At 39.4% G+C, this 12,216-nt stretch overlaps 1 long non-coding RNA gene across 1 annotated transcript in view; it reads right to left on the bottom strand.

Moving 5' to 3' along the window:
- The window catches only part of LOC120501782, a 50,541-nt gene that overhangs the window by 37,703 nt on the left and 622 nt on the right, over positions 1-12,216 (bottom strand). The window lies entirely within an intron of this gene.

The following is a 12,216-nucleotide window of genomic DNA, read 5'->3' as shown; positions in this document are numbered from 1 at the left end:
TGCCACTTGGCCAATGGGCTCTGCAAGGCAACACTTCAGAGCAGGACAGCCTTTCACAGAGCTGCTCTGCAGACTCAGATTTACCTCCAAAGGGTGAGGAACACACCCCAGCACCAGGCTGGGCTGGGCTGGTCTCCAAGCTGTGCTCCTGCAGGACTAGGAATGACCTCAGCAGGACCAGGAATGATCCTTGCAGGACCAGGAATGATCTCTGCAGGACCAGGAATGATCCTTGCAGGATCAGGTATGATGTCTGCAGGATCAGGAATGATCTCTGTGCTTCCCCAGCTGTTTCCTGGGAATAGCAGTGCCCTGGTGAGTCCCTCATGGGTCACACCACATGGGGTATGGGTCTCCTAAAAGACCCCTCATTTGGTTTTTCACTGGGCTCCTCTCTCTGTAAACCCCATAACCCCAAAGTGCTCCTAGAGCTCACCCAGCTCCTGCAATTCCTCTGGAATGTGTCCAGCTTGTCAGCCCAGCAAAGCACAGCGTGCACCTGGATTCCTTTGTGCTCTCTGTCTGCTGTACCTGCCCTGGGAGCTGCTCCACAGCCCCCAGAGAGATATTTCAAAAAGTCTAAAAGACAACAGGTATGAAAAATTACAGGTTTTGCTCTGCAGGGAAATGATTTATTGATGCTGAGAGCTTAATTTAGTAATCAGACACTATCTGAAGAGGAAAAAAAACCCACTCAGCCATGGAAAAGTTAGATGAGGAAGCTATTCCAGCTTTTGATGTAGTTTTGTCCCAAATTCAAAGTCAAAAAGACTGGGGAAGACGTTATCCAGTTGACTGAAATCCAATCTCATAGTGCATTGCACCCAGGGCTGTACCTCAAAGGCAAAAGGGACTTAGTCATATTTTTACATAACTAAATTCCTGAGTCACATTACAGAGGGAGAGTCAAAGGGAGCTCAAGAACAATTTCTGCCATTACATATTTTCTCTTTATAGTATTGCTTGTAAGGGATTAATGTTGTAAGACTTATTTCAAAACTTAAAAACCTTTCATCATTGATTATAGCTCATTTTTCATTCAGACTCACATTAATTCCCACAGCACTAATTCTGCATCGTGGTATCAAGAGCAAATGATGACTGCTGAGCTAATTTTGAGAAAGCAATAAATAATTTGCAATTAATCATCTGTTAAAGCAATAATCCTTTTGAAACATCTCAGCAGTGCTGCAGACTGCACAGACAGGAACGGAATGCAGCTGTCTAGAAAGCATTTCTGGATCTCCCAGCACTCTCTGAGCTGGGTTAGGGAAGCAATGTCAAAATGCTGCCAGTTTTATCCAGCTGAGATTAATGAAATGATGCAGTGGATGTGAGATGCACTGAACTAGCTCACACAGAAAAGAGCCCTTGCAGCAGCCCAGCACACTGCAGAGCTGTTTCAATCTGCATTTTCCCTCTAATTTCACCACCTGTGACCAAGTTTTGCAGGAAAAAAAAAGCTAAATTAATTCCTTTGTTTCTAAAGCCACGATTCCCTGTTTCTCCTTATGTGGAAGCCCAGAGCACTGGGAATATTTCTCTGTCTGCTCTGGGGTGCCCTGAGCCCCAGGGCAGCACTGACTTTGACCCTCATTCAGGGAGAACGTTTCCAAGACTTCAGAATAGTCTGGAATCCACAAAAGTATGAAATGGATTATAGAGAGTAGTGGAGGTGTGTCACTTGGTGAGAAATTGAGGTTTTGGGATTTTTAGTATGTTGTGGATGGGAGCAGGATGGAGGGCACAGGGTATCATCCTGGGTTTCTTCTTCCTTCTTCTCCATGGCTTTGGGTGGCATTTTGTAATTGGGCAGAACAGCCCACATTGCAGCTCTTTGGGATCAGTTATTGGGTTAAAAGGGAAAATAACCCAGGTGTCAGTTCTTAATTGGATAGTTTAGTCTTAAAAGTCCTTGTACCAAGAGATTGTTGGCCATTTTGTGCCTTCTAATGAAAAGCTGCCGAACTCACAGCAGTGAGACTGTTTTAGTGATAAGAAATAATAAACACCTGATCCCAACATGAACTACTGTCTGGAGAGCCTTCAATCCACACCCAGAGAAACCTATACCCTTGCCTTGCTCAGACCCACTGCTGTCACTCATCCTTGCTCCCAGCTCTGCAGATCCCCACTGCTCCCAGAATGTCTGATCCCAGAGATCCAGCCCATCCCCAGCAGCTCAGGCCATCTCCTCCCCCCAAGCTCAGGGATTACAAGTAATTTCAGAAATATGATCCTGATCACACCAGCCCTGTGCACCTCACTGCACTCATTAAGCTTAATTTCTCCGTGCAGAGCCTGGGTTTGTTCCTTTCTGTGCATTATCCAGTGATCTGGAGGCCTAAAGAATGCTCCCATAAAATTCATCAGTGGCTCAGTGTCAGTTCAAAGCTGTCAGACCTGCTGATTCATTTCAGCAGCATTTACTGTGCTTCATTAATTCTAGATCTCAATGTTTTCAACAAAATAATGAAGTTATATATAACTCCAAGCAGCAGCACCAATAAATCCTTCAAGCCTTTGGCAACTCCTTTAATCCAAAGTAATCATGTTTCCTTGTATAACAAGTCTTGTGATGTCTGTAATAGCATCTCACTATAGTAACAACAGCCTTCATGTTATAGCTCCCTGCATGCCTACACTATTAATCAGTTCCCAGATTTAAATATGAAATTAGAGAACTCTTGATACTCTTCCTGAAACAGATATGCTAATCAGAGCCCCCCCTCCACCCAAATTAAAAAAAAAGTCCAATATGATCAGGCCTGTGGAGTTGTTGATGCTGGAGTCAAAATTGCAGCTTGCTGGTTATTGCTGTGCTCTATTACCTCATCCCTTCACATTAAAATAACAATCCCAAACAACCAGTCTATTCTATAGGCAGTTTTCTCTGCCACGTGCTCATTTTCTTGGCTTTTCAACAGAAGAATTAAAAAAAAAAATCTCACCAGAAGGAAGGATTGCAGACTTTGTGCTAGAACTGGGAATATCATTTGCCTTCAAATGCAGAGGACATTTTATCTTCAATTTAGAAATTACTTAATGAAAGCAACATTCTTGTACTTCATAAGTGAGCTTAAATGCCAGCAATTTTCCAAACACACTGACTTTTCCCCTAGTATTGTCCTGAAGACTCCTGCAGCATCCTCCAGCAGCTGTTACCTAAAGGGATGTTACCACTGGCCAACCTTGCTTGAATTTAACATCACTTAGCAGAAAACTTTATGACCTTCATGCCTCAACTTAACTAAAATGATATTTAACAGCATTACTTCCTTTCCCCCAGTCTCCCATAACCATCTCATTTCCACTGTATAAAAAGAAAAGTCACAGTCAGCTCCTTGAACCTTATCAACATGTTTGGCTATAATCAAGATTTTACTTTGTTGAGCAATCCAAACATATTCTGCAGGCATAATCTACAAATTAAACCATATTAAATTGCATATTAAATGCATTCAATAATTCGATCCAAATACTAAAATATAGATTAAATCCAGAAAGCAGAAGTATCAAATTCAAAGAAGTTTCTTTTAGAGGCTGGAAATAACATCCTATTTTGCATTTGCATCTTTGCCCGTTACCCTTTTAATTCTTGTAAGAATTAAAATCCAGCCTCAGTTTAATGACTGCCTGTCCCTGCAAAGAAGCCCAAGGTATCAGAATTTTTTAGATATGAGATTATTGCCTGTGGAGGAAGAGATGAAATGAGTTTTAGTGCCTGAGTTACTCTTGCAGAAAGGTGAGCACAGCAATCCCAGGTAGAGCACCAGCAGTGTTTTCATAGGCACCATGTGTGGCAAAGGCAGATCCAGAGATTAGCATACATAAATCACTCACCCAGGGAGAAAAAAAAGCCTCCTCCATTGCCAGCTAAGACAACTAACACAAAATGCATGTTTTTACAAGGGCTATTCAAAGAAATAGCATGAGTGGGGAGAATGAGTCATGGGCCAGCAAGCTTCACACACTGCAGCTACTCAGAGACAGAAGACAAAGGGAATTAGGACTTAGATGATTATTTTTTTTAAATAACCAAGAAGCATTACCAAAACCAGCTGCTGCACTGTAATATTTCTAAACAGCTTTGTTATGCCTTCATATTCTCTTCCAGTAGGAGTTTTCTCTTTCTGACTTGAGTTGGGTTTGCTGTTGTTGGCACGCTGTCTCAGTAGACATTAGACAAATAAACTTTTCAACAACATAAAGACTTTCAAAACTGTATCTCTTAACCCCTATCCCCCTGAGAGGCTGCAAAGTGGTTGCTTAATTCTTTACAGGTTTACTTGTGCCTCCCTTCTCTATTTCTGTGACTGACTTTCTTTAGTTCCCAAAAAATAAACAAGCCTCTAAGCACTTATCTCCACCTAAATCACAGTTTCTACCTATTTCCCAACCATGGATTTTTTGTATTTATTGACAAACCTATTGGATTTCACACTTGACTTGCAGGGGATTAAATTCATTGCCTGGTGGGCTTGGGTCAGTACTTTACAATTACAGGAGATTATTTTGTATAGAACAAGTGCTTCAACAGAACCCTAATTTTCAGATGACAAAGTACTGATGTACTTGCACATGTAGAGTTTTACTCCAAATTTGTTTCCATAATCTCACAGCTTTAAGGTCATTCTAATTAGACCGGTTTTATTCCATTTACTTTTGTGTTTTAACTGGGATAGGGTCAATTCACCTCTTGTCTTAGAGAGTCCTTGCCATTAAATGGCCATTTTACAATATTTTACATGTATTTTATAATAGTCAAACAACATCTGCACATACACCCTCCTGCACAGAGATGGCAGCAGAACTGCTACACTCCTGATCACATTTTAGCCATGAATTTCACTCCTACCAGGGCTTGCAGCTCAGCCTAACTTTTTAAAAGTCCTGTTGTTAGATTTGCATTTTCTATTTACCAAAACCACTCCTATTTATCCAGCAAAGTGGAATTCTTTTAAGGTTGCTGTGTAACAATTAAATGGCTAAAAACCATCACCACACCTGTAGGATAACAAAAACTTCTCCTGTATATGAAAATAACCAACTCAGTAACTCACGAGCAGCTTTTGCTTTGTGAAATATCACATGCAGGAAAAGCTTTGGTGTCCCAGACTCAACACTACAAAATGCAATAACTCAGCACTAATTTAAAGCACATTATTTAATACCTAGAGTGGGGTTTTTAAAGGTTGAGAGACCAAGAAAACAGAAACTCATCCTGAAACTTTTTTTTTTTCTAGTGTTATGATCTCCAAGCTTAAAAGGGAGACACTTTTGTCTTGGCTAATGTTTTATTACACATGTAACAATGCAGACTTTTCTGATGTCTCTTCATCAGGTCAGGCGCAGCTTTAATTTACAATTTACAAGATTTTACTTTCCAACTAATTTGACCTTAAATCAACTAAGAGAAGTCACTGCTAAGGAGAAATTATCACTGAAGAGATAAGAGAGAACCAATCCTTATCTTCTCAAACACAAAGTGGCTCATCTTTGAATCAAAGCTGGGTTTTAATTGCAGAATTGGTCATTCATTTTTATCACTCTGAAGATATCAGGTGGTTTCTCCAGGACTCCAGCCAATTCCATAAAAACAACTATTCTGCATGGCAGATTTCAGCTGGGAACCAGGTTTAATGTGTTCTAAAAAAGTGTTGGAAAAAGGAAACTTCAGGAGAACCTGAACTACAGTGAGGGAAAGGAAACACCAGCACTTTGCAGAGATGTTCATTAAAGTGCAAACACCAGGAAAATATTCTAATAGAAGGAGAGCTCAGACCAGTAGGAGCTAGGTTAATATTCATTTTAAGGGCTCTCAAACCTGCCTGTTTTATAAATTAGTGTCAACCAAAACTCAGCAGCAACATGGATGCAAATCTTTAAACACTCACTCTGGTAAAATTATTTCATGGTTCACAAAGGAAGGAACCCTGAGCCAGGGTGAAAATTTCAGCTGAGAAGTTGCTCACAAACAGTTTTCCATATGAGATTTCCACCTAGGAGCATGTCTTAAAATTGATGTTCTGTTCTTAAAATTTGTGGTGCTTAATTTCCTCTGTGACTTAGCAACTGCTGGCATTGAAGAGAGGCTGTGCTAAAGCCACAGGATTTTCCAGCAGCTCTTCACATTTCAGTCATAAATAAACTTCATTTATTACCATTTCCTATATTCCTATATATTTCCTATATTCCACCTATATTTACAGGAAAATTGGTCCCAAAGCTGAAGAGAAGCCACTGCTGCTTGTGCAGAGGGGTTTTGGGGTGAGAATCAGCTGGTGGCAATAACAGAGCACCAAGGCACTTGGGGGATGTGACAATTGCCTGCATGGGCTCACCCTGACAGAAATGCCCTCAGAGAAGTCCAGGAGATGTTTCCAGAGGAAATCTGGATTGTCAGGAGCATGCAAACATGATTAACAATGAAAATATTCTGGTGGACAACATTTCACAGGCTCCAGGATGAGCAGAGCACATTGATCCCTAATGAAGTAACTTAATTAACACTTGAGGGGGTGCCCCAAGACATTCACAGCACCTCTGGGCAAGACTGAAACAACTGGTGTTTATTGAAATCTGGCACTGATTTGGACAGCAGCAAACTTTCCTCTTTTTTAAAATTTTATTTTATTTGAACAAGCACTCATACTCTTGGACTGAGATGCACATTGTAGAATTTATGGTCTTAATTAGAATTAAAGAAGTTCATCAGCGTGTTTGTCTGTGTTGTGTAATTTCTTATTCTTCACATGAGAATAACAGAATGCATTTTGAACAGTCTATTCATTCTTCTTTGTGACAAAATATATTGGAATGGAAGAGATTTAATCCCTGAATTTCATTACTTCTCATTTGCTGGAGAATTTTTCTCCAAAGGAAGAAGAGTCAACAGAATTTGAAACTCTCTCTAGTGCTTCCCCAAAACAAAGATTTTACAGCTTCAGTTTAGCAGTTCCTTTCAAAATTTTGGTGTGATGTATTCATTATTAGCTTAAATTACTCTCAAATCTTCAATAAAGTACAATTTAACATCAATTACCTCCCCAGCACAAATCAAAGCATTACCTCCTCAGCCCCAGTACTCCTTGCTGAGGTGCTGATCTACCCAGGGCAATGGAAATGAGGCATGGAGAAGAGCAGAGCACCGCTGCACCTGGACTGGAGCTGCATTCTTATTAAAAATAATTCCTTTTATTAAAAGAGAAAAGCCCAAAAAGGCCAGAGCCCCCCTGGGAGAGAAGGGCTGATATTGATCACCTGCACTGATCAATACTGCTCACAAAGAGGAAAAGCAGCCAGCAGTTATTGTCTGCAGAAGCTTCCTGAAGAACAGAGTGCACTTCAGTGCTGCTCCAGGTTTTTTCTTGCAAAGCTTCTTCCCCCCACATAAAAGGTGAGGAGATAAATTTATTCCTATTGGCACTTTCCATTTTATAGTTACAGGAGATTGACTGTGACATTTTACATGGAGATTTAAACTCTATCAATGTTTTGATACTAAGACAACAATTCAGTTAAAAAAATAACCCTTAATGTTAATTAAAATAGTGCTGACCTCATGAAGAGACATCAAAAAATAACCCTATGAAAAACCCACAAAAAAAACCCCCAAACAACAAAACCTGTTGCTAACCCAAATGCCATTATTCAATTTCTTTCAGTGGGTTTTTTTCCCCATATATTTGATATTTCAAACAAAAATGATAACTGGATACTAACTGTCCTTCCCTCCAAAGAAATTAATGTCTGCACAAGCCCCTCCCTGTCCTGAAGGGACAAACACACATTTATTCAGATATCTCATGAAACAGGAGTATTTGTGCACATCACTCTCTGACGTCAGTCCCAGGAAGATAATTTGAATATAATTAATGATAATAATTGAAATTATCATTGAAGGTATCAGGGGAAAGGCAAGGAGCTCATGTTTTGGTAGCACACAGAGGCACCACTTTACAGGTATTTCTAAACCTTTCCAAAAGCGGCAGAAGGCATCAGCAGAAAAGAAATAATAATCATAATTGTTCAAAGAGCCAGGAAATATTACTTGATAAATGAAGAAAAATGATGACACTAATTGACATCATGAGAAAACTCAAAAAGAAAAAACACAACCCACCTCTTAAAAGAAAACAAATTAATCTCTTAATCTCTTAAGAAAGAAATTCCAGGGCAGGCCTGAATCTGTCAAAATTAATTTCTCCAGAAATCCACCAGATTAAAAACATGAAGGAAAACAAAAAAGCTCACAGTCACAGCAAAGTCTCAAATATTAATTTTGGGCTACCCATCAGTAATGATTTCTTTAGGAAGTTTTCATAACACCAAATAAAATTACATTCTGAATAATACTTGGCTGACAGAGAAAAACTGCCAAGTTACAGAATTTGCTGTTACAATATTGTTGTAGCTGGGTTTTTCTGTTTTGCTTGGGGTTTTTTTTTTGGCTCTTCATATGTTATTGTTTCAGCATCAAATATACTGCATAATATAATGCAGAATCAGAAACAAGCAGGATATTTTTAATAGAAAAGCACACTGGAAATTCTGAATTTTCTTCCAAATTAGGACAAGCACAAAGTTCCTTTTTAATACCAGCTGCTTATTCTGCAGCTAAGCCTTGTTCCTCAAGAAATTACTGAAAAATAGTTAGGAACAAACCTCAGGTAAGTGCAGAAATGATAAAATTGGGTTGTCTGTATTTTCTCTGAGTATTTTACTAGCATGAATCTTTTTTTTCATTCATTAGGATTGTCTGGGATACAGAAAAGGGATTTTGGAAATGCCAAAGAGGCCTCATTCATTGACTGCAAGAACTTGTCACAGAAACTACAGATTCCACACTTTTTGTGAGAGACAGAAACTTGAAATACAACATTCTGAAGTAAAATAGCACAGACATAATGACCTGCTGGCACCATACCTGACCTTTACATTCATATTCAAATATAGGAACTCTGCTACAGATTTAATTTTTTTTCTAAAGCTCTTTATGACCCTCTTGGATTGCAACTTCTACTCCTTCTTGTTTTTTAATCAGAAAACCAAGTGAAAATTTTATTTCTGGTGTGTGTTTATAATCTTCTTTCATCCTGATGAAAGCAGGAAGTGCAGTAAGGCATCCAAGTAATTCAGAAATTGAAATGCAAAGAAAAGCATATTTACACTTGTGTCTTATTCCAGAGAGAAATGAGAATTGCAGAGAGAAGTGAGCTGAGCACATCAGCAAAGTTGTGAATTAGGATGAGAAAACTTTGAATTAGAAATTTCAGAGGGTAAGCATCTTTACATCTGCACAGATTAACCCCTTGCAGGGTGAATCTGGAGCATGTGAGGAGCAAAGCAGTTGGGTTTAGGGATGCATTGATATGAACAGTCCTGGGCAGCCCAGCCACGCTGTGACCTGGAAATTATTCACTTTTTTTGCCTCAGCTCCACACCTCCAGCCCTGATGATGATTCACTTTTTTTGCCTCCAGCTCCACACCTCCAGCCCAAGGATGCTCAGGCTGCCTCTGTGTTAAGCCCAGCCATTAAACCCCACTGCAGGGCGAGCAAAGGTCGAGTTTAACAGCTGAGCTCTGCAGAAAGGAGCCTGAGTGAGGTGGAAAACAGAAATGGAGAGCTCCCATCAGCTCAGGCAGCTCCCCAGGTGAACAGATCCAGGGAAACAGGGCTGAGTGCTGGCAGGGGAGTTTCCCACAGCTCCCCTTGCTGCCCCCAGCCTGGGGCATCACAGCCTGCTGCCCACGCTGCACAGAAAGAGCCAGCTGGGGAAAAAACCAGCAAAATGCTCCAGAGAAGCTAAATTAAAGCCAGATGTAGAAGGAGCAGATGCCTGAAATGTACTTGAATGTCAGTTCAAGGCAGGAGAGGAAAGCTTGCTGGTGTTATTATTTATTAATTGTCATGCTAAGGAAGGCATGGAGAACATTTATGATGTAAGAAATAGGTGTTCTGTTGACTAAAAACCCACAGTTTGTATCAACTTTAAACCTATTTAAATGTATTAAAATTTTAAACATATTTTTTAAAAAATGTTTTAAATGTTTAAGTTAATTAAGTTTAAAATGTATTAAAACTTTGAACATATTTAAATGAATTAAAATATTATGGTCAACTGCACAGCCCTGGAATAGGAATTAAGCAGTGCAAGTAAAAAAAGATTTTCACTAAGTGAAAGGTCTTCTATATCTTACTGCAAATTGTGTTCCTTAAATCTGGGCAAACACACTCTGTGCTAATCATGTGGGGGGAGATTTCATGGAAATTTAGGCTATATATCCAAAAATGTTGTATTTAACAGTTACTCCTACAGAACATGCACAACTTATCCTGATTCTCTTTTAGGCAAACTCAAAACTTAGAAAAAAATTCCCATTAAGCACTTTTACACACACATCATGAAAGGAGCTAAGCATTTAGGTGAACTAAAAATAAAAAATATTTTAAAAATTTGAAACATAAGAGCAGCACAACACTTTTTCTGACCACAACAAAACACTCTTGGCAAAATGTTCAATGAAATGCTCTGAGTGAATGCACATTTTAACAGAGAACCTTTTAAAAATAAGCACAAGATTGAGTAGTTCCCCTGTCAGAGGCAGGTTTATTAGTGAAATATCAGGGATTTATAGATGGAATTACAACCCAGTTATGATGTTACTGGGTAAATAGAAGGTTGGATGACATCTAACTTTACAAGTCTATTTTCTTTATAGTTCTGGATAGATTTTACTAGACAGGAGGAAAGGAAAATCTGCAGTTACCAGAAGCCATTTTATGGCCTCCAAATGCACCAATAATCCACAAAATCCCTCTGAAGAGTTTGAGTGGTGAAAAGCAGATAATTTCTCACCAGAAAAATGAAACATTCCCATCCCAAACCAGGCCATCCCCACGTGGTGAAACCTCTCAGTGCTTTTGCTGCAAGCTTTAGAGTGTAATGAGAATATCTCAAAGCAAAGGAGCAGCAACCTTAGCAAATCCAATGGCTCCATTTTAGAGAACACATTCTGCCAAGAGCAGCTCCAAAGCAGCCAGAAACACCAAAAAAATCATTTTACAGAGCTCACAGTCCCCAGCTGCAGCGTGAGAAAAAGGAGCTTGAAATACAAGAGAAAAGGAGCTCAGGACAGGAGAGTAATTCTGCAGAAAAGATATTAAAGGAGAGTAATTCTGCAGAAAAGATATTAAAGGAGAGTAATTCTGCAGAAAAGATATTAAAAGCACTCTCTTGTGCACCTAAAAAAAATTAAGAATTGCCCCGGATGATGAACTGAGAGACTTGTGGAGGAGCACAAAACAACCTCTTTGTCTTTCAGAGCCAAAATGTAATGGTTTTCAGTGGCAAAGTGTAACAGAGAGCTGGGTTTTAATCCAAAGCAAGCAGGGGCGCTCCAGGATCTCCATAAATAATGTGCCTGTCAGCCCTTGCCATTCAGGAACACAGATTCACCAAGACTGTTCAACTGGTTAACTGCTGAAAGAGATGGATTTTCCCAAAAATGCAGCAATCCCAGAGGGAAGAATGAAGCAAGCTCCCTGGTTTTATGACAGTTACCCTAATTTGAAAATGTGAGCTCTGCAAATACTTGTTATGTCAGATTTTCCACCTCTGAGCAGTGATTTCACTGCATAAACCTCACTGAAGTACCCCAGCATTTTTGAAAGGACACAAATTCTGGGTTTTGAGCAAAACTTTGAACTTCAGTAAGCTACAGCAAACTCCCACCAGACTCTGTATTTGTAGAGTATCTAAAACCTCATTAACAAATACCTATTGTGAAGCTGCAAAAGGGATTTATGGATTAATACCTGCTAATAATACATTACTAATTTAAATTGTTTTTATGTTTTACATTAGCAAACTAGACACTGAAAGTCAGGCCTGGCAATCAGACTTTAATTATTCCTGCTGTTAATGAATGGCATGTGTTAAAGGGTGCTTGTTTTCCCTTCTGGGATCCCTCTCAATATATATTTAAATTTGTTCTAGGTATGACCATGCTGATTTCAGAATGCATTAGGTATTTTACAGTTCACGTTTCCAGCATCTGCTACAATTATTTCTCAAAGTTTGAAACATGAAACAGAGAGCCAAGTCATCATTATCCACCCCAAACTTATTAAGAAGCACTGTGGAGCCCTTGCCAGCTGAAAAAACAGCTGCAGCACTTGCACAGGCTGCAGGGACTGAATAATCACTGCT

This window comes from Passer montanus, unplaced genomic scaffold (genome assembly GCF_014805655.1).
Source record: "Passer montanus isolate IOZ18808 unplaced genomic scaffold, ASM1480565v1 scaffold202, whole genome shotgun sequence".
Taxonomy (NCBI): Eukaryota; Metazoa; Chordata; class Aves; order Passeriformes; family Passeridae; genus Passer; species Passer montanus.
This window is presented reverse-complemented; position numbering and strand designations above follow the sequence as displayed.